This window comes from Lethenteron reissneri, unplaced genomic scaffold (genome assembly GCF_015708825.2).
Source record: "Lethenteron reissneri isolate LAM-NWPU_2019-01 unplaced genomic scaffold, ASM1570882v1 scaffold_1108, whole genome shotgun sequence".
Classification (NCBI taxonomy): Eukaryota; Metazoa; Chordata; class Hyperoartia; order Petromyzontiformes; family Petromyzontidae; genus Lethenteron; species Lethenteron reissneri.
In genome coordinates, this window is record NW_026890792.1 from 1 (window position 1) to 20637 (window position 20637).

General features: G+C 52.0%; 1 pseudogene; it reads left to right on the forward strand.

Annotated features, from left to right (window-relative positions):
- The first annotated feature begins 2373 nt into the window (after positions 1 to 2373).
- Positions 2374 to 19708, forward strand: LOC133361486 (protein MMS22-like; annotated as a pseudogene).
- The last annotated feature ends 929 nt before the right edge of the window (positions 19709 to 20637 follow it).

Consider the following 20637-nt stretch of genomic DNA (forward strand, 5'->3'; position numbering starts at 1 on the left):
ACAGGTGAATTGACTGTGCGTGTGCGAGATCGAGTGTGTGTGTGTGTTTATAAGAGTGTCTGTGGTGAGTGCTGATGTAGCGGTTAGCGCGGCTGCGCTACGAACCCGGCGACCCGAGTTCGATTCCCGCTCACAGTCAACACCAGTGACGATTATCTGAACAGTGGTGAATATCTTAACCGATCCTGGGCCTCCCCTAGGTCGACTCAGCCTCAAGCGGTGTGTAAACATCGCCACTGAAGCAGTCCCGTGCCTGCCTTCATAGGTGCGCACTAACAGCACTTGCCCCAACCGTCTCTTCAAGCTATATGGGGGATCTTTGTCTTTTGTAAGAGCGTATGTGTGACCGAACATGTGTGTGTGTGTCTGTGAGTGTGTACGCGGTTGTATGTATGTACAGGGAGCCAGAAATCTTTCTGATTGAGAGGGGGTCAAATACTTATTTCCCTCATTAAAATGCAAATCAATTTATAACATTTTTGACATGCGTTTTTATGGATTTTGTTGTTGTTGTTCTGTCTCTCACTGTTCAAATAAACCTACCATTAAAATTATAGACTGATAATTTCTTTGTCAGTGGGCAAACGTACAAAATCAGCAGGGGATCAAATACTTTTTTTCCCTCGCTGTATAACTGATTTCGCACCGCACGTAGTCAACCGTGCCGTGAGGATGTGAATGTCTTATGAACACTCTGAATGAGAGCGAGAGAGAGAGATGTACACATATAGACCGAGACTCTTGGCTCAAACCTAGGATTATAAGCAGCGCTGATGCAGTGTTTTCAACATGCCCATTATTATGAACCCCATGTGAGATACAAACCTTGACCCAGTCTCAAACTCATGTCCTTAGCACTGCTGGCTCTGAGTGCCTTTGACAGAGCTATTATGAACCATTAGCATTTGCTCTGTATTCACAATTCCCACCCTTAACTATCCCCAATCACCTCTTCCACTTTGCACCTCAAATACAAACTGGTACTTTAAACCTCACAACTGTAACCGTCCACTCAACAGTCCACCCCCCCCACCCCCACTCGCTCTCAGACACACACACACGTGTCTCGGAGAAGAGAGTTAAAAGGGCATTTAATTAAGCTCGCCGGTAATTGCGGCGATCTGGGACCCATAAACACTACGGCTCCCTCAAGAAAATCTGAAGTTTTAAAGGGAGGAGTTTTCTAACTGTACGTTCAAACTGACGGGATACTTTGAAATTCATTTCGTTCGCACTCACGCATTGTCCCTCGACAGTGCTCGCGAAATAAATAAAAATCAGCGCTTCAATCGAACGAGTTTACATTTCTTGAAACGCAAATAATTCGCAACGGCCTCGTCGTCGGGGAGATGTATAACTAAAGTATTTAAACAATTTTATTTATGTTACCAGGCGAGGCCCACTGAGCTCTATAGACTTTTTTTTCCAGAAGCGACCTGGCCACAATTGATGGCACGCTTTTAAGCGCACGTTGATCATAAATGTGGAGGGAAAAACCGGAGGACCCAGAGACAAATCCACGTGAGCGCAGGGAGAGAGACACGCAAACTCCAAATATACAGAGCAGGCATCAGGTCGGGGTAGAACCCACGACCTCCTGTACACCAGGCGAGGTAGTTAACATCTCCTAGCCACCGTGATGATGAGAGAGAGATGCAAACTCCAAATATACAGCAGCAGGCGTCAGGGTCGGAATCGAACCCACGATCTCCTGCACACCAAGCGAAGTAGTCAACATCTAGCCACCGTGATGATGATGAGAGAGAGAGAGACATGCAAACTCCAAATACAGCAGCAGGCGTCAGGTTGGGATCGAGCCCACGACCTCCTCCATACCAGGCGAGGTAGTTAACATCTCCTAGCCACCGTGATGGTGATGAGAGAGAGAGACACGCAAACTCCAAATATACAGCAGCAGGCGTCAGGGTCGGAATCGAACCCACGACCTCCTGCATACCAGGCGAGGTAGTTAACATCTCCTAGCCACCGTGATGATGATGAGAGAGAGACACGCAAACTCCAAATATACAGCAGCAGGCGTCAGGGTCGGAATCGAACCCACGACCTCCTGCACACCAGTCGAGGTAGTTAACATCTCCTAGCCACCGTGAGGATGATGAGAGAGAGAGAGACACGCAAACTCCAAATATACAGCAGCAGGTGTCAGGGTCGGGATCGAACCCACGACCTCCTGTATACCAGGCAAGGTAGTTAACATCTCAGCACCGCTGAAATCATAGGCTCGAGTCTTGAGTCTGCGCGTCGCTCTCACGGGGTTCATGATGGCCGTGTCAGAGACACTGAGCCGGTAATGCTAAGGGTCAGGATCTGGGTTCGAGTCTTTAGTCTGGGCGTCTCTGATAGGGGTTCTTAATGGCCGTGTCACAGTCCTTCAACAGTACGTGGGGAGCGGTAGTGTCGTGGTTAGTGCACTGGGCTACGAACCTGGCGACCAGAGTTCGATTCCCGCTCACAGCCAACGCCGGTGACGATTATCTCAACCGGTTCTGAGCCTCTCCTAGGTCGACTCGGCCTCAAATGAGTACCGAGTGTGGTGTGTACATATCACTACTGTTATTGGCCACCCCACCCCCTCGTGTGCCATGGGCAGCCTTGATAGGTGCTCGCTAACAGCACTTGCTCCACGAGGCTACACGGGGATCTTTGTTTTTTGCGGGGGAGCAGTGGTCCCGGGTTTAGCGCTACGCTGCGTTACAAACCTGCCCACCCGAGTTCGATTCCCGCTCACGGCCAACATCGGTGACGATCATCCGAACGGGGTCCTGGGCTCCCCTAGGTGGACTCCGCGTTCCATGGCTGCTTGGCAGAGTGCGTACATGATCAGCGCTGGGGAGAGACAAAGGCAGCCTGGCGTGGTGCTAGCCACACAGATCCACTCGTGCGCCTTGCCGGCCTTAATTAAACGCGCGCTCGGTTAACAGCACTTGACCCGACTGTGTATGGATATGTGGGGGGGATCTTTGTAGATTTGAAGCTTTCGTGACTGCAAGGATTCATATTCTTAGGTTTTTTCGGTAAAGTCGTGGCTGTGACGGTTCCACCTGAAGACGGAAGCTTGTGTTGCCTCCGAAACGTCGTGATTTTATTTTTTGTTATATTTTACTTTTATTAATTTTAATGTTTTACCTACGTGACTTTACCGAAAAACCTAAGAATATGGGGATCTTTGTGTTTGTTGGTCCAATTATATAGTGTGTGTGTGCGTGCGTGTGCGTGTTTGTGTGTGTGTGTGTGTTTCACAATAGGTTTCCAGCCATATAGATTTGACTGTGAAACACCGAGCTCGTTTATTGACGACCTGGTTCGCTCGTTAATGACCGACCTCGTTCAAGTTGCCGTTAATAAACACAACAAGGTACGTATCTCTCTCTCGCTTATGTCCTTAAGTATTATTTTTTGCATTGTCTGGAGACTCCCATCAGAGAAACCGGTCCGTGTGTATGTATTCTCATCTCCTGTTGTTTTTTAAATCCTTTATATTAAGTTCGCTTGCTTGCTTGCTTGCTTAGGACCGTGCAAATCTTTCGGTCGTTTTTTAACCCACTTCCCGTGATCCAATCGAGCTGACATTTTGCACACAGACTCGTTGTGCGTGGCAATTAATGTTCGTGAAATTTTTTTCCTAAATTTTACACTTTTTATGACAAAAATATTATATTTAATTACCAATTGCTTAATGGTGGCAGACAATCATCTGACCCATAGGTGGCAGCCATCTCAAGCCAGAGGACGAGAGGACTCTAGCCGCCACGCATATAAAGGATTTATAGTGAAAAACTTTGTTTTTACGGGTTATACTTGTTCCACAGCTAACTCCATTCGAAGAGGTCACCCAGGACCCGTTTCCGTGTGGCTGCGTGCGAGAGATGTGGACAATGGTGCTCATGTTCCTCGACCATCGACCAAAACTTTTCTCACCCAGGTGAGGGAACGGCTCACCGCAGAGCTCCCTGCATGCGTGGGTCCTACCGCTGGCGGTCGCGTGAGCGCGTGGTTGCGAGGCTGCACCTTTAACCCCCCTCCCCCTTGTCTGTCGCTGTCTAGAGACTCCATCAGAGACAAGTCTGTCTGTGTGTCTGTCGTTGTCTTAGAAACCCTATCAGAGACTGGTCTGTCTGTCTGTCACTGTGTAGAGACTCCATCAGAGATTAGTCTGTCTGTCAGTCTTTAGAAACTCCATCAGAGATTGTTCTGTCTGTCACTGTGTAGAGACTCCATCAGACACCGGCCTGTCCGTCTGCCATTGTCTTGAAACTCATCATAGATTAGTCTGTCATTGTCTTAGAAACCCCATCAGAGACTGGTCTGTCTGTCATTGTCTTAGAAACCCCATCAGAGACCAGTCTGTCTGTCTCTCTGCCATTGTTTGGAGACCCCATCATAGACAAGTGCAATCGCGAGCATTGGAGCCGATGTAATGGCAAAAAGAGCTACGCTGCTCAGTGGGCTTAACCTGGTGAAGTTAAAAACAAATTATTCGTATAATTCAATGAGTTGTTAGCGATGTTCTCTGATCAAATCGAACGCGTTGTTGCAGCACCCCGCAGCCATTCTGGGCCGGTTCTCTCTCGCACATCGGACACGCGACACATGGAGGGAGGAGAGGCGGTGGGGCGTGGTGGTGGCGATGGTGGTGGTGGAGGAAGGGGAGGAATGGGTGGAGGGATTGAGGGGACGAGGGATCCCCTCGCCGTGGGTGTTTGGCTGCTGGCTCACGTGGCGTCACTTGGGGTGGCGAAGACGACGCGGGGAGGGGAGGAGGAGACGGTGAGGGTGAGGGAGAGGGGCAAAGGGGTGAAGGGGGGGGGAAACGGAGACCAGTGGCGGAGGAGAGGAGATGGTGAGGGAGAGGAAGGTGGGGCGGGGGTGGGTAGGCAAGGAGTTATGGGTTGGGGTCGAGGTTAGAGTCGGGGTAATGGAACTGCTCGGGCTGGTGTTAAGGGTTAGCGTTTACATCAGTTCTGGTGGCGGGGTTGGTGGTTGCGGTGGAGGTCGTGGTTAGGGATAGGATTAGGGGTTGGTTTTCGGGTCACGTTCGGTGCTATGGATTTTTGGGCTGTGTCCGGGTTGGTTAGCGATGCGACTGGAGGTTAGATCTTCACATATTCATATGCACACACACTCACTCACTCACCTACTCACACCATTCAAAGACAGACAAAAGATCCCTCATAGAGCCTTTAAACAGACTGTTAGCGGAGTAGCACCTATGAAGGCTGGCACGGCACACGAGGGGGTGGGTGGCCAACACCACGACCCCGCCGCCTTTATCTCCTTAATGGCAACGTTTACACACTGCACTAAGTACTCATTGTGAGGCTGAGTTGACCTAGGGAGGCCCAGACCGGTTCAGATGATCGTCACTAGTGTTGGCCGTGAGTGGGAATCGAACTCAGGTCGCCGGGTTAGTAGCGTGCAAACTGCTGCACTAACGCTCCCCCACAACTTACCCATTAACAACAACAACAACAACAACCGCCATTCGCCACTTAGTGGCGGTGACGTCACCACGGCGCTTGTGCCAGGCCAAGTGCACCTTAAGGCCACGTGAAGTGTCGAACGCCCGCTGGCAGGAGGTCACGGGGCAGACCCAGGTTCCACGGGTCGACTGACCGAGATGACCGAGATGACTGAGATGACTCATTCACTCACTCATTCACTCACTCATTCACCCACACTTTCGTTCATTCACCAGCCCACCTGACTACCCACTCACTCACTCGCCTATTCACTCACTCAACCACCTACTCACTCATTCACTCACTCATTCACCCACACTTTCGTTCATTCACCAGCCCACCTGACTACCCATTCACTCACTCGCCTATTCACTCACTCAACCACCTACTCACTCATTCACTCACTCATTCACCCACACTTTCGTTCATTCACCAGCCCACCTGACTACCCATTCACTCACTCGCCTATTCACTCACTCAACCACCTACTCACTCATTCACTCACTCATTCACCCACACTTTCGTTCATTCGCCAGCCCACCTGACTACCCACTCACTCACTCGCCTATTCACTCACTCAACCACCTACTCACTCATTCACTCACTCATTCACCCACACTTTCGTTCATTCGCCAGCCCACCTGACTACCCACTCACACCACCTACTCACTAATTTTCTCACTCATCCACCCCACTCACTCGCCTATCCACTCACTCAACCACCTACTCACTCATTTCTCACTCATCCACCCCACCCACCATTCACTCACTCGCCTATTCACTCACTCAACCACCTACTCACTCATTCACTCACTCATCCACCCACTCACTCACGTCGTGTGCTTATCCGTGTTGTGAATCCAGTTTCAGAGTAATTGGCCGTTGATGGAGGAATTCCTGAGGAAGTGTTTCGATTCACAGGTATGAGTGCATCATCATCATCATCATCGGTATCCTCTGCTCTTAACTAGTGGCATCACTATCAGCAGCAGCATTTTCATAATTATAATCACTGGCATATTTTCATCGTTAGTATCATCGGCTGCATCAATATCAGCTGCATCATTACCGCCATCATCATCATTCACCAGGAGTATCAACATCTTCGTCATTCTAGATTAAAGTTTTCGTGACAGCAAGGATCCATACTCTTTGGTTCTTTCGGTAAAGTCACCTAGGTAGAAAATAAAAATAACTACATTAAATCACGACGTTTCGGAGGCAACACAAGCTTCCATCATCAGGTGGGACAACCACAGCAAAAAAAAAATACAGAATTATTGTAGTGGGACAGTAATTCAGTTTTTTGCTGTAGTTGTCCCACCTGATGACGGAAGCTTGTGTTGCCTCCGAAACGTCGTGATTTAATGTAGTTATTTTTATCTTCGTCATGTACACCTCATCGCCATCAGCAGCAGCATCAGCAGCATCATCAGCAGCATCATCAGCATCACCATCAGCAGCATCAGCATCAGCAGCAGCAAGAGTAGAAGCTGTATCTTTACAGCGTCGTATTCTCCGAGGGACCCCAGATACGTGGGAAGGGCAGCAGCAGCCAGGCGGTGAGAAACCAAACACTACCACAAATGTTGGTGATGGTGGTGATGGTGGTGATGGTGGTGGTGATGGTGGTGGTGATGGTGATGGTGGTGGCGATGATGGTGATGGTGACGACGGTGACGGTGACGGTGGTGTTGGTTGGTGGTGATGATGATGGTGATGGTGGTGATGACGGTAGTGATGATAGTGGTGGTGGTTGGTGCTGGTGGTGGTGATGTTTGTTGGTGGTGTGCCGTCGACTCTCGCTAGCACTGCCAGAGAGAGGAAGCGTCTCCGCGCCAACCCTGACCCACACGCTCTCCCTGTGCGACCTGTGGGAGCCGAGCGTGGCTGCAGTCGCCTTCCTGTGGGAGTTCTACAGCAAGCGGCTGGTAAGCAAGCGCAGGCCGGTCGCCTCTTGCGGACGTGCGGGGAGGGGGGGGGCTGTTGTTTGAGTCCCAGGTCGTCGAAATATGCCTCTTAAGGGGTTCAACCAGAGGTCGCAAACGGGTTTTGATTCCTTACCCGTACCCGGCCGCACCAGGGTCGCAAACGGGTACCCGTACCCGGCTGGGTACGGGTACCCGGGTACGGGTACCCGTCCTACCCGTACCCTACCCGAAATGAGTGACAAACGGTTACTCACCAGTGACTCACGGCCTACCCGTACCCCTACCCTGCCGCACCAGGGTCGCAAACGGCTTCCCGTACCATCAGCAACAGCAGCAGCAGCAGCAGCAGGGGTAGAAGCTGTATCTTTACAGCGTCGTATTCTCCGAGGGACCCCAGACACATGGGAAGTCAGCAGCAGCCAGGCGGTGAGAACCAACACTACCAACGGGTAGCTGGGTATCGGTAGGGTACGGGTATCGGGTACCCGGTTGCGACCTCTGGTTCAACGCGTTCCTTCGGAGTGGGGCAGGTATGAACTTGTTGGACGGCGCATTCCTGCGATCCGTGTCACGCGGCGCAAACCGCGTGGGGCGGCGCGTCACGTGGTGCTGAGCCCGCCCGAAGCGCTCTATGAAATACAACTCGAGGGCGTTGCTATGCACGACAGCCAGACAGACAAATAATCCCTGGTGTGCAGTGTGGAACGGTTGTTCCTACCTGTATCATGACCATGGAGAGAGCTGGTAACTCCACATAGCCTGTGTTCGACTCCTGCACAACCTCGGTGCAGAGGTCCGCAAACGGGTTTTGATTTCTTCCCGTACCCGGCCGCACCAGGGTCGCAAACGGGTACCCGTACCCGGCCGTACCCGTACCCTACCCGTACCCAGCCGGCCGGGTACGGGTAGGGTACGGGTATTGGGTACCTGATTGCGACCTCTGGGATGAAGCCATGTTGCAGGCGCGGGTGGGTTGATACTAGGAACTTGAATTGTGAGAAGAGACAAGACGTTGGGAAATGAGTGACAAACGGTGACTCACCAGTGACTCACGGCCTACCCGTACCCGGCCGCACCAGGGTCGAAACGGGTAGCCGGGTATCGGGTAGGGTACGGGTATCGGGTACCCGGTTGCGACCTCTGCCTTGGTGTGTTTCTCTACTGCCCCTGCTGGACATCTGTGAAAGAGAGCGTTGTACCTCCATCGGATCTCTCCAGGACAGATGCATATTTCGATTCTGGCTATTGGAGGATGTTGCAACACTCTTTGGGTCTTTCAGTAAGTCACGTAGGAAGAGAAAATAATGAGTTAAATAATTATTTTAAAGTCGCGTAGAAAGTAAAAAAATATTTAATTTGTTATAAAATTCTAAATGTAATTTTTTCCTCTTTCTATTCTAGAATAATAAATTTAAATAATTATTAAAGTCACGTATAAAGGGAAAAAAAACAGTAAACATTATTTAATTTATTATAAAATGCTAAATTTAATAATTATTTGATTTTTTTTCTTTCTTTTATGAAGTAATACATTTAAATAATTGTTCGATTCATTATTTTCTCTTTCTACGTGACTTTACCAAAACAACCAAAGAGTAGTTCCTGCAGTCGCGAAAGCTCCACATCAAGTTTGATGTTGCGGCAGTGAATGCCGTGTCAGGGCTATAAACCAGGAGCTGTTACTGGTAGGAACCTCCTGGTTACACCAGCCCACAGGGGATTATTGTGTCCGTCCGTTCGTCGTGCAGGAGGGGCTGGGTGGGGAGGGGCTGGGTGGGGAGGGGTGGGGAGGGGCTGGGTGGGGAGGGGCTGGGGTGGGGGAGGGGCTGGGTGGGGATGGGCTGGGTGGGGAGGGGCTTGGGGTGGGGAGGGTAGGGCTGGGTGGTGGGGGTGGGAGGGTGGGGGGCTGGGGGTGGGGAGGGGCTGCTCACCCCGCGGTGCCCTTATAAAACTCAACGTTTAAACCTACTCACGCCGGCTTGTGCCCGCCCTCACAGTCGGGCATTTTTTGCGGAATACACCACGCCGCCGTTGACCCTGCAGGCCATTGACCGAGCAACCCGACGTTCCTACCAGCTCCCTCCGCAGGAGGAATGTGTTGAGTACCTGGTTTGAGTCATGGGTCCGTGTCTCTCTCCTTATCTCTGTCTTTCTCTCTTTGGAGGGTCATAAAGACTGTCAGGGCTATAAGCCGGTAATCTCGAGTTCTTGGGATTATGTCTTCTTTTTTAAATCCTTTATATTAAGTTTGCTTGCTTGCTTAGGACCGTGCAAATCTTTCGGTCGTTTTTTAACCCACTTCCCGTGATCCAATCGAGTTGACATTTTGCACACAGACTCGTTGTGCGTGACAATTAATGTTCGCGAAATTTTTTCTTCCAAAATTTTACAACTTTTAGGACAAAAATATTATATTTAATTACCAATTGCTTAATGGTGCAATGCAATCATCTGACCCATAGGTGGCAGCCATCTCAAGCCAGAGGACGAGAGGACTCTAGCCGCCACGCAATATAAAGGATTTATAGTGAAAAACTTGTTTTTACGGGTTATACTTATTTTACTTTAGGGCTTTTAAAAGGGCTGTGTCAGACGGTGAGCCATCCCCATGTTCTGACATCGTAGGTTTTTGAGTCCTTAATCTGTACCTCTGTGAGTAATGCTATAAGCCGTTAATCTCTTGAGTTTTTCGGCTCAAGTCTTCATCCAGCAGTGGATCGATCGTGGCTGATGGTCCTCTCGCACAGAACGATCTCTTCAACGTGCCAAGGCTCGGCCTGCAGGGATTGGTCAAACGCCGCCACCTCTCCTGCGCTCCTATTGGCCGACGTCCGGGCGTGCTGCCCGCTAAGCCCTGCCCACCGTGGCCAATTCTATCCAATCGCGGGAGCAGCTTTCAACTGTTCGTGGCCATATCTTTCTGGGTACCTGATTGGTCGATGCGGGAGACCCGGTGTGCGATCGTGGGCCCAGATCAAGGGCAGGTAAGAGGGAGCATAAGCGCATTTCACTGGTCAACAACAACACAAAAACATCTTCTTGGTTTCTTTCGGTAAAGTCACGTAGAAGGGAAATATAAAATAATAAAATAAAACATAAATAATTCACGACGTTTCGGCCACAACGCAAGCAGCCGTCCTCAGGTGAAGAACAGGTCTGTCGGAAAGACAGCGTCTGAATGAACACCACCAAGCTTGGCAGCGTATATTTAAGCTGGGTTAGAGGAGGAGAGCGCCTTGACAAAGGAATTTGCATATCAACACCTGAGGACGGCTGCTTGCGTTGTGGCCGAAACGTCGTGAGAATTGTATTTTATTATGTTTTATTTTTATTATTTTATTATTTCCCTTCTCGTCGTGACTTTACTGGTCAACCAACAACAAAACATTCTGGCCTGGACTTTTGCAGCTGTTCTAGACTATTCAGGGTGCTGATTCCAAATCTGACCTCAGATTTGCTCTATCACATCTCATTTTTATGCTATCGGCATACCTCATTTTCATTGATTTTTCCCGAAATTAACTCTGTCACTTATGATTGCAAGTTGTTTGCGAGTCAGTGACTGCTTTAGTGTTAAAATATGGTGCTGTATTTTTAGGATAGTGTGTTTATAATATCATTTTATGTAGATATCCACATTTATTTAAGATTTTTCTTCTGCAGGTTTTTATTGAAAATGCAATATTAATATCTCAAAAACCTGATGTAATAGACAAAAAACTGATGCCAGATTTGGAATCAGCACCCCAAAATTACCTTAAAAGTCGTTGGAATACCTTAATGCCAGAAAAAGTGTGTTGACCAGTTTTATAGGCAATAATCCACAAAGGTTTGCAAGTTGCGTGAGTGGAAAATGAGTTTCACCCATGGTCCCTATTAGTTCCACTCGGTTGTGGGTATGTGAATGAGTGAGCGGGGTATTCGAGTGTATGTTTGGGTGGGAGATTGATGAGTGAGTGGATGGGTGAATGAATGAATGAGTGATGAAGTGAATGAGCGAGTGACTGTCTCTGTAGTAGAGTGATAAGTGATAAGCGAATGAGGGATTTGGTGTCTGGCTAGGAGACTGATTGGTTGACTGAGTGAGTGGATGTATGGGTGGGTGGATTAGTTAGTGGTTGGGTAAGCGAGTGAAACTTTGCGTGAGCCGGTGAGTGGATTGCCCTGGCTGGGAGCCTGAATGAGTGAATGTATTGGTGAGTGGGTTAATGAGAGGGTGAATGGGTGAGTGGATTTAACACGTCAATAGTAAATGTGTCGGTTCAAACCGCCATCACCCGACACAGCCAAGACACACTTTGTGTCGAACTAGTAACTAATTCGACACGTTCTGTGTACGTGACAAACCTCACTATTGGCTGTGTCGGTGGTGGAGGTTTTAACGACACATTGATATTTACGCGATCGAACCCAAAAAATATGTATTATGAGTGAGTAGATGTCTGTGGGTGTGTGGGTGAGTGAGTGAGCCACACAGTGCCCTCTCAATTCAACTCACTGTCCGCCTCCCTCCTTTTTTAACGATCAGACGAGAAAGATGCTCGATCATTTCGGCACTTTGCTTCGTTCATCATGTCGTTTTTTTTGTTTGCTTAATGTGCCCACGCCCTCCCGGCTACTCCCTTTCTCTCCCCCCTTTCCCTCCTACCTCACCTACCACCCTCTCTCCCCTACCTACCCTACCACCCTCACATCACCTGCCACCCTCACCTCCCTCCCTCACTCCCTCCCTCACCTACCACCCTCACCTACCTCCCTCCCTACCACCCTCCCTCCCTCACATTACCTACCACTCTCCCTTACTCCCTCCCTCCTTCACCTACCAACCCTCCCCCTCTCACCTACCACCCTCCCTCACCTTCCTCACCTCCCTCCCTCACCTCCCTCACCTACCACCCTCCCTCCCTCACCTCCCTCACCTACCTCCCTCCCTCACCTACCACCCTCCCTCCCTCACCTTCCTCAACCTCCCTCCATCACCTCCCTCACCTCACCACCCTCACCTACCTCTCTCCCTCCCTCACCTCCCTCCCTCCCTCCCTCACCTACCACCCTCCATCACCTCCCTCCCTCCCTCACCTACCACCCTCCCTCCCTCACCTTCCTCACCTCCCTCCATCACCTCCCTCACCTCACCACCCCTCACCTACCTCTCTCCCTCCTCACCTCCCTCCCTCCCTCCCTCACCTCCCTCACCTACCACCCTCCATCACCTCCCTCCCTCCCTCACCTACCACCCTCCCTCCCTCACCTTCCTCACCTCTCTCCATCACCTCCCTCACCTCACCACCCTCACCTACCTCTCTCCCTCCCTCACCTCCCTCCCTCCCTCCCTCCCTCACCTCCCTCACCTACCACCCTCCATCACCTCCTCCCTCCCTCACCTACCACCCTCCCTCCCTCACCTTCCTCACCTCCCTCCATCACCTCCCTCACCTCACCACCCTCACCTACCTCTCTCCCTCCCTCACCTCCCTCCCTCCCTCCCTCCCACCTCCCTCACCTACCACCCTCCATCACCTCCCTCCCTCCCTCACCTACCACCCTCCCTCCCTCACCTTCCTCACCTCCCTCCCTCACCTCCCTCACCTACCACCCTCCCTCCCTCACCTTCCTCACCCTCCCTCCCTCCCTCACCTCCCTCACCTACCACCCTCCCTCCCTCACCTTCCTCACCTCCCTCCCTCACCTCCCTCACCTACCACCCTCCCTCCCTCACCTTCCTCACCTCCCTCCATCACCTCCCTCACCTCACCTCCCTCACCTACCACCCTCCCTCCCTCACCTTCCTCACCTCCCTCCCTCACCTCCCTCACCTACCACCCTCCCTCCCTCACCTTCCTCACCTCCCTCACCTACCACCCTCCCTCCCTCACCTTCCTCACCTCCCTCCATCACCTCCCTCACCTCACCACCCTCACCTACCTCTCTCCCCCTCTCACCTACCACCCTCCCTCACCTTCCTCACCTCCCTCCCTCACCTCCCTCACCTACCACCCTCCCTCCCTCACCTCCCTCACCTACCTCCCTCCCTCACCCACCACCCCTCCCTCACCTTCCTCACCTCCCTCCATCACCTCCCTCACCTCACCACCCTCACCTACCTCTCTCCCTCCCTCACCTCCCTCCCTCCCTCCCTCACCTACCACCCTCCATCACCTCCCTCCCTCCCTCACCTACCACCCCCTCCCTCCCTCACCTTCCTCACCTCCCTCCATCACCTCCCTCACCTCACCACCCTCACCTACCTCTCCCCTCCCTCACCTCCCTCCCTCCCTCCCTCACCTCCCTCACCTACCCCTCCATCACCTCCCTCCCTCCCTCACCTACCACCCTCCCTCCCTCACCTTCCTCACCTCTCTCCATCACCTCCCTCACCTCACCACCCTCACCTACCTCTCTCCCTCCCTCACCTCCCTCCCTCCCTCCCTCCCTCACCTCCCTCACCTACCACCCTCCATCACCTCCCTCCCTCCCTCACCTACCACCCTCCCTCCCTCACCTTCCTCACCTCCCTCCATCACCTCCCTCACCTCACCACCCTCACCTACCTCTCTCCCTCCCTCACCTCCCTCCCTCCCTCCCTCACCTCCCTCACCTACCACCCTCCATCACCTCCCTCCCTCCCTCACCTACCACCCTCCCTCCCTCACCTTCCTCACCTCCCTCCCTCACCTCCCTCACCTACCACCCTCCCTCCCGCACCTTCCTCACCTCCCTCCCTCACCTCCCTCACCTACCACCCTCCCTCCCTCACCTTCCTCACCTCCCTCCCTCACCTCCCTCACCTACCACCCTCCCTCCCTCACCTTCCTCACCTCCCTCCATCACCTCCCTCACCTCACCTCCCTCACCTACCACCCTCCCTCCCTCACCTTCCTCACCTCCCTCCCTCACCTCCCTCACCTACCACCCTCCCTCCCTCACCTTCCTCACCTCCCTCCCTCACCTCCCTCACCTACCACCCTCCCTCACCTCACCTTCCTCACCTCCCTCCATCACCCTCCCTCACCTCACCACCCTCACCTACCTCTCTCCCTCCCTCACCTCCCTCCCTCCCCTCCCTCCCCTCACCTCCCTCACCTACCACCCTCCATCACCTCCCTCCCTCCCTCACCTACCACCCTCCCTCCCTCACCTTCCTCACCTCCCTCCATCAACCTCCCTCACCTCACCACCCCTCACCTACCTCTCTCCCCTCCCTCCCTCACCTCCCTCCCTCCCTCCCTCCATCACCTCCCTCACCTCAACCACCCTCACCTACCTCCCTCCCTCACCTCCCTCCCCTACCACCCTCCCTCCCTCACCTACCATCCTCACCTTCCTCACCTCCCTCACCTCACCTCCCTCACCTCACCTCCCTCCATCACCTCCCTCACCTCACCTCCTTCCATCACCTCCCTCACCTCCCTCACCTCACCTCCCTCCCGACACAGAATTTACTCCAAATTCCACAAGCGGCGCATGCAGGACCTCGGCGAGGCCGGCATCCACAACTTTGTGCGCCTCTTCCTGTCCATCGCGGTGGCCGTAGCGGAGCGGAGAGAGACGTCGCAGGCGGCGGAGGAAGGGGCGGCAGAGTCGGACGTGAGCTCGGGTTTTTACGCAGCGATGGAAGGGGGCGATGCTTGCGCGTTTTCATTTTTAAATCCTTTATATTAAGTTCGCTTGCTTGCTTGCTTGCGCGCTTACGACCGTGCAAATCTTTCGGTCGTTTTTTAAAATCTTTTATATTTAGTTCACTTGCTTGCTTGCTTGCGCGCTTACGACCGTGCAAATCTTTCGGTCGTTTTTTAAAATCTTTTATATTTAGTTCACTTGCTTGCTGCTTGCGCGCTTACGACCGTGCAAATCTTTCGGTCGTTTTTTAACCCACTTCCCGTGATCCAATCGAGCTGACATTTTCCACACGGACTCGTTGTGCGTGACAATTAATTTTCGTGAAAAAAATTTTGCAAAATTTTACACTTTTTAGGAACAAAAAAAATTATATTTAATTAGCAATTGCTTAATGGTGGCAGGCAATCATCTGACCCATAGGTGGCAGCCATCTCAAGCCAGAGGACGAGAGGACTATAGCCGCCACGCATATAAAGGATTTATAGTGAAAAACTTTGTTTTTACGGGTTAATTTTTTAATTGTATATATTTTTCGATTTAAAGCTTTCGTGACTGCAGGGATTGATCTTATTGGTTCTTTCGGTAAAGTCACGTAGAAGGGAAGTAATAAAATAATAAAAAACATATTATTATGTTTTATTTTTATAATAATAAAAAACATATTATTATGTTTTATGTTTATTATTTTATTACTTCCCTTCTACGTGACTTTACCGAAAGAACCAAGAAGATATATACATATATTTTTTATAATAATTTATTTTTTACAGAATTTTTTTTCTAATTGTAATATTTTAGTAATAGTTTTTTACCCTTTCAACTGGTACAAAGACTGACACCTTTATACAAGGCATCATGTTTGAGTTGTGTGCCTTTTGGCGTCATCTGGTCCAACACCAATGGAGACTAGGCTCTAAGAAAGCTGTCTCGGGTGTGGACCAATCAACTTCAAGGACAGTGCATATCATTATCATCATCAGAGTTGTTTCTTTTTGTTTGCATTTTAACTGCTTGTGTTGTGGTTATTGCAAACATGATGCCTTGTATAAAGGTGTCAGTTTTTGTACCAGTTGAAAGGGTAAAAACCTATTACTATATTTTGCCACTGGTAAAGGAGAGGTCTCATAGTGTAATATTTCCTTTCTTTTTACTTTGCACAGCTCAAAAAACTTTAAGCGTCCAGCAACAGACGGCACTATCACAGTTGTATCATACGAGTTGACGAGTTTAAATTTATTTAATTTACTCATCAAAGAAGGCAATAAGTGCTTGGGAAAACAGACGATGTGCGGGGGAAAGGAAGGATTTCCAAAGTGGAGCAGAAAGAGAAGTGATGTGACCTGTGGTGTCCGAGTAAGTGACTTGGTGAGTGGGTGAGCGGGTGAGCAGGTGAGCGGGTGAGCGGGTGAGCGGGTGAGCGGGTGAGCGGGTGAGCGGGTGAGCGGTCACTGTGTGGGTGAGCGGGTGAGCGACTGAGTGGGTGAGCGGGGTTCGGTCACTGTGTGGGTGAGCGGGTGAGCGGGTGAGTGGGTGAGCGGGTGAGTGGGTGAGCGGGTGAGCGGGTGAGTGGGTGAGCGGGCGAGCAGGCTTCGTTCCCTGTGTGGGTGAGCGTCTCTGCGACCCGCAGACTTTGTGGTTTGGCAGGTGTGTGATGGTTTGAACGCAGTTTTTGTCTCACCCCACACACCCCTCGTTTCATGTCAAATAACATCCCGTGAGCTTGCGTGTAACAGCGCGTTCAAATGACTCTCCATCCGATGGGTGGATTCCTTTAATTTTTGTTTGGTCACGGTTTTATCCTCAGTTGCAGGAAGTGACGTCACGGATGTTGGAGCTGCTCGACCTTGTGAATGCGGACTCGATGGCCGTGCGTCTCGCCGTGTGGAGAGGTGAGTGGGCGCGCGATTTGCCGTGTCCGACACACCGTGTCGGGGACCAAGTCAAGGACTTGATGAGTAACTACACATATTCCTAGGTTTTTTCGGTAAAGTCACGTAGGTAAAACATTAAAATTAATAAAAGTAAAATAAAATAAAGATAAAAATCACGACGTTTCGGAGGCAACACAAGCTTCCGTCTTCAGGTGGAACCGTCACAGCCACGACAGCTGTATCATTTACTTGATACAGCAGTCGAATATGTGTAGTTACTCATAAAGTCCTTGACTTGGTCCCCGACCCGGCGTGATACAGCAGTCGTGGCTGTGACGGTTCCACCTGAAGACGGAAGCTTGTGTTGCCTCCGAAACGTCGTGATTTTTATTTTATTTTACTTTTATTAATTTTAATGTTTTACCTACGTGACTTTACCGAAAAAACCTAAGAATATGAATCCTTGCAGTCACGAAAGATTCAAATCTAGAGTAACTACACGGTCGGTTTCTGCAGCTACATACTATTAACATTCCTTCACTTCATTAATGCTACTCCTACCCCCTCCCTTTGATTCTGCTAATCCCGCATAATGCACGGGCATAATGACTTTAAACCCCCTTCCCACCTCCTACGCACTTCACAAGTAGTACGAATCCCATATCTGCATTTCCCATAAATATGCTAAATTCCTATTGATATGCAAATTCTTTTGTCAAGGCGCACCTTCCCGCTCCAACCTAGCTTAAATAGACGCTCCAAGCCTGGGGTGTGTCATTCAGACGCTGTCTTCCTGACAGACCTGTTTCTTCACTTGAGGACGGCTGCTTGCGTTGTGGCCGAAACGTCGTGAGAATTATTTTATTATGTTTTATTTTTATTATTTTATTACTTCCCTTCTACGTGATGACTTTACCGAAAGAACCAAGAAGATGAATCCCTGCAGTCACGAAAGCTTTAAATCGAAATTTAAGTGCCTTATCACCGTGTGGAAATTCCTAGCGGCCAAATACAGAATCGACGCTTGACGTCGATTGTGAATGTGGAGGGGAAAAACCGGAGGACCCGGAGAAAAATCCACGCGACCACGGGGAGAGAGAGAGACACGCAAACTCCAAATATACAGCAGCAGGCGTCAGGGTCGGGATCGAACCCACGACCTCCTGTATACCAGGCGAGGTAGTTAACATCTCCTAGTCACTGTGATGATGATGAGAGAGAGACACGCAAACTCCAAATATACAGCAGCAGGCGTCAGGGTCGGGATCGAACCCACGACCTCCTGTACACCAGGCGAGGTAGTTAACATCTCCTAGCCACCGTGTTGATGATGAGAGAGAGAGACACAAATTCCAAATATACAGCAGCAGGCGTCAGGGTCGGGATCGAACCCACGACCTCCTGTATACCAGGCGAGGTGTTTAACATCTCCTAGCCACCGTGATGCTGATGAGAGAGACACGCAAACTCCAAATATACAGCAGCAGGCGTCAGGGTCGGGATCGAATCCACGACCTCCTGCAGACCAGGCGAGGTAGTTAACATCTCCTAGCCACCGTGTTGATGATGAGAGAGAGAGACACGCAAACTCCAAATATACAGCAGGCGTCAGGGTCGGGATTGAACCCACGACCTCCTGTAGACCAGGCGAGGTAGTAAACATCTCCTAGCCATCGTGATGATGAGAGAGAGACACGCAAACTCCAAATATACAGCAGCAGGCGTCAGGGTCGGGATTGAACCCACGACCTCCTGTTTAGCAGGCGAGGTAGTTAACATCTTGCCACCGTGGCGCCCGCTTTAACACGGCCATCACTCACTGACTCTCCCTGCACTCAATCGCTTTCGCTATCCGCCCACTCACTCACCGTCCCTCTCGGCTCCTCATCTCCCAACTCCCACTCGCCCACCAACTCGCTCACATGGCTCACTCACCCACCCACTCACCCACCCACTCACCCACTCACTCACCCACTCACCCACCCACTCACCCACCCACTCACCCACCCACTCACTCACCGACTCACTCATTCTCGCATTTACTCACTCACCCTCTCACTCACCTATTTTCTCACCCACCCACCTGTTCACCTACTCACTCACTCATCCACCTCTCACCCCTCCTCACCCCTCCCCTCCTCGCCCCTCCTATCCTCACCCCTCCTCTCCTCACCCCTCCTCTCCTCACCCCTCCCATCCTCACCCCTCCCCTCCTCGCCCCTCCTCACCTCACCCCTCCTCACCTCCCATCCTCACCCCTCCCATCCTCACCCCTCCTCGCCCCTCCTCACCTCTCCCTCCTCACCCCTCCCATCCTACCTCTCCCCTCCTCACCCCTCCCCCCCTCACCTCACCTCACCTCTCCCCTCCCTCCCCTCCTCACCTCTCCCCTCCTCACCTCTCCCCTCCCTCCCCTCCTCACCTCTCCCCTCCTCACCTCTCCCCTCCCTCCCCAGGCCTCTTCTCGCTGTGCCACCTGCGCTGTGACTCCGCCGCGGTGGCCCCTGCGCTGCTCTCCGTGCCGTCTCGCCTCTGCTCGGAGCTCGGCTCGTTGGTTGCGGCCCCGCCCCCCGTGCCCCGTGGCGGCGGCGGCGGCGGCGGCGGGCCGTGGTGGCCCCTGGTGGCCTCCTACCTCGAGTGGACGCGCGGACGCGCTCGACTCCGACCAGGGGTGGCGGCCCTGGCTGGCGGGCCTGCTCGCCGCTGGCCTGGCCGACGCCCTCAGGGCCGCCGCCAGCAGCAGCAGCAGCCGCGCCAACTGGCACGAGGGCCTCAAGTTCCTGTGCGACGTCGTCGCCACGATGAGGTGCGGAGTGTGATGGGTGAGGTGCCGTGGTGGTGGTGATGGTGTAGGCGGTGGTGGTGTAGGTCGTGGTGATGGTGTAGGTCGTGGTGATGAGGTGCGGCGTGTGATGGGTGGGGTGCGGTGGTGGTGATGATGGTGTAGGTCGTGGTGGTGAGGTGCGGTGGTGATGGTGTAGGTGGTGGTGGTGATGGTGTAGGTCGTGGTGATGGTGTAGGTCGTGGTGATGGTGTAGGTGGTGGTGATGGTGTAGGTCGTGGTGATGGTGTAGGTGGTGGTGATGGTGTAGGTCGTGGTGATTGTGTAGGTGGTGGTGATGGTGTAGGAGGTGGTGATGAGTTGCGGTGGTGGTGATGGTGTAGGTCGTGGTGGTGGGGTACGGTGGTGGTGATGTGTAGGTGGTGGTGATGGTGTAGGTCGTGGTGATGGTGTAGGTGGTGGTGATGGTGTAGGTCGTGGTGATGGTGTAGGTCGTGGTGATGAGGTGCGGTGGTGGTGATGGTGTAGGTCGTGGTGGTGTGGTAGAGGTGGCGATAGTCGTTAAGATAGGGGGGGGCGGTGGTGGTGTTGGTCAGGATAGAGATGTGATGGTGGTGATGGTGGGGAGCGGTAGTGTCAGCGGTTAGTTCGCTGCGCTACGAACCCGGCGACCCGAGTTTAATTCCCACTTATAGATAACACCAGTGACGATTATCTGAACCGGTCCTGGGCCTCTCCTCGGTCGGCTCAGCCTCAAATAGGTAGCTGGTGCGATGTGTAAACATCGCCACTGGGGAGACAGGAGGCCGGGCATGGCGTTAGGCACCCAGCCCCTCGTGTGCCGTGCCGGCCTTCGTTGGTGCTCGCTAACAGCACTTGCCCCTACAGTTTATTAAGGCTATTGGGGGATCTTTGTCTTTTGAAAGGTGTTGATGGTCATGGTGATGGCGGTG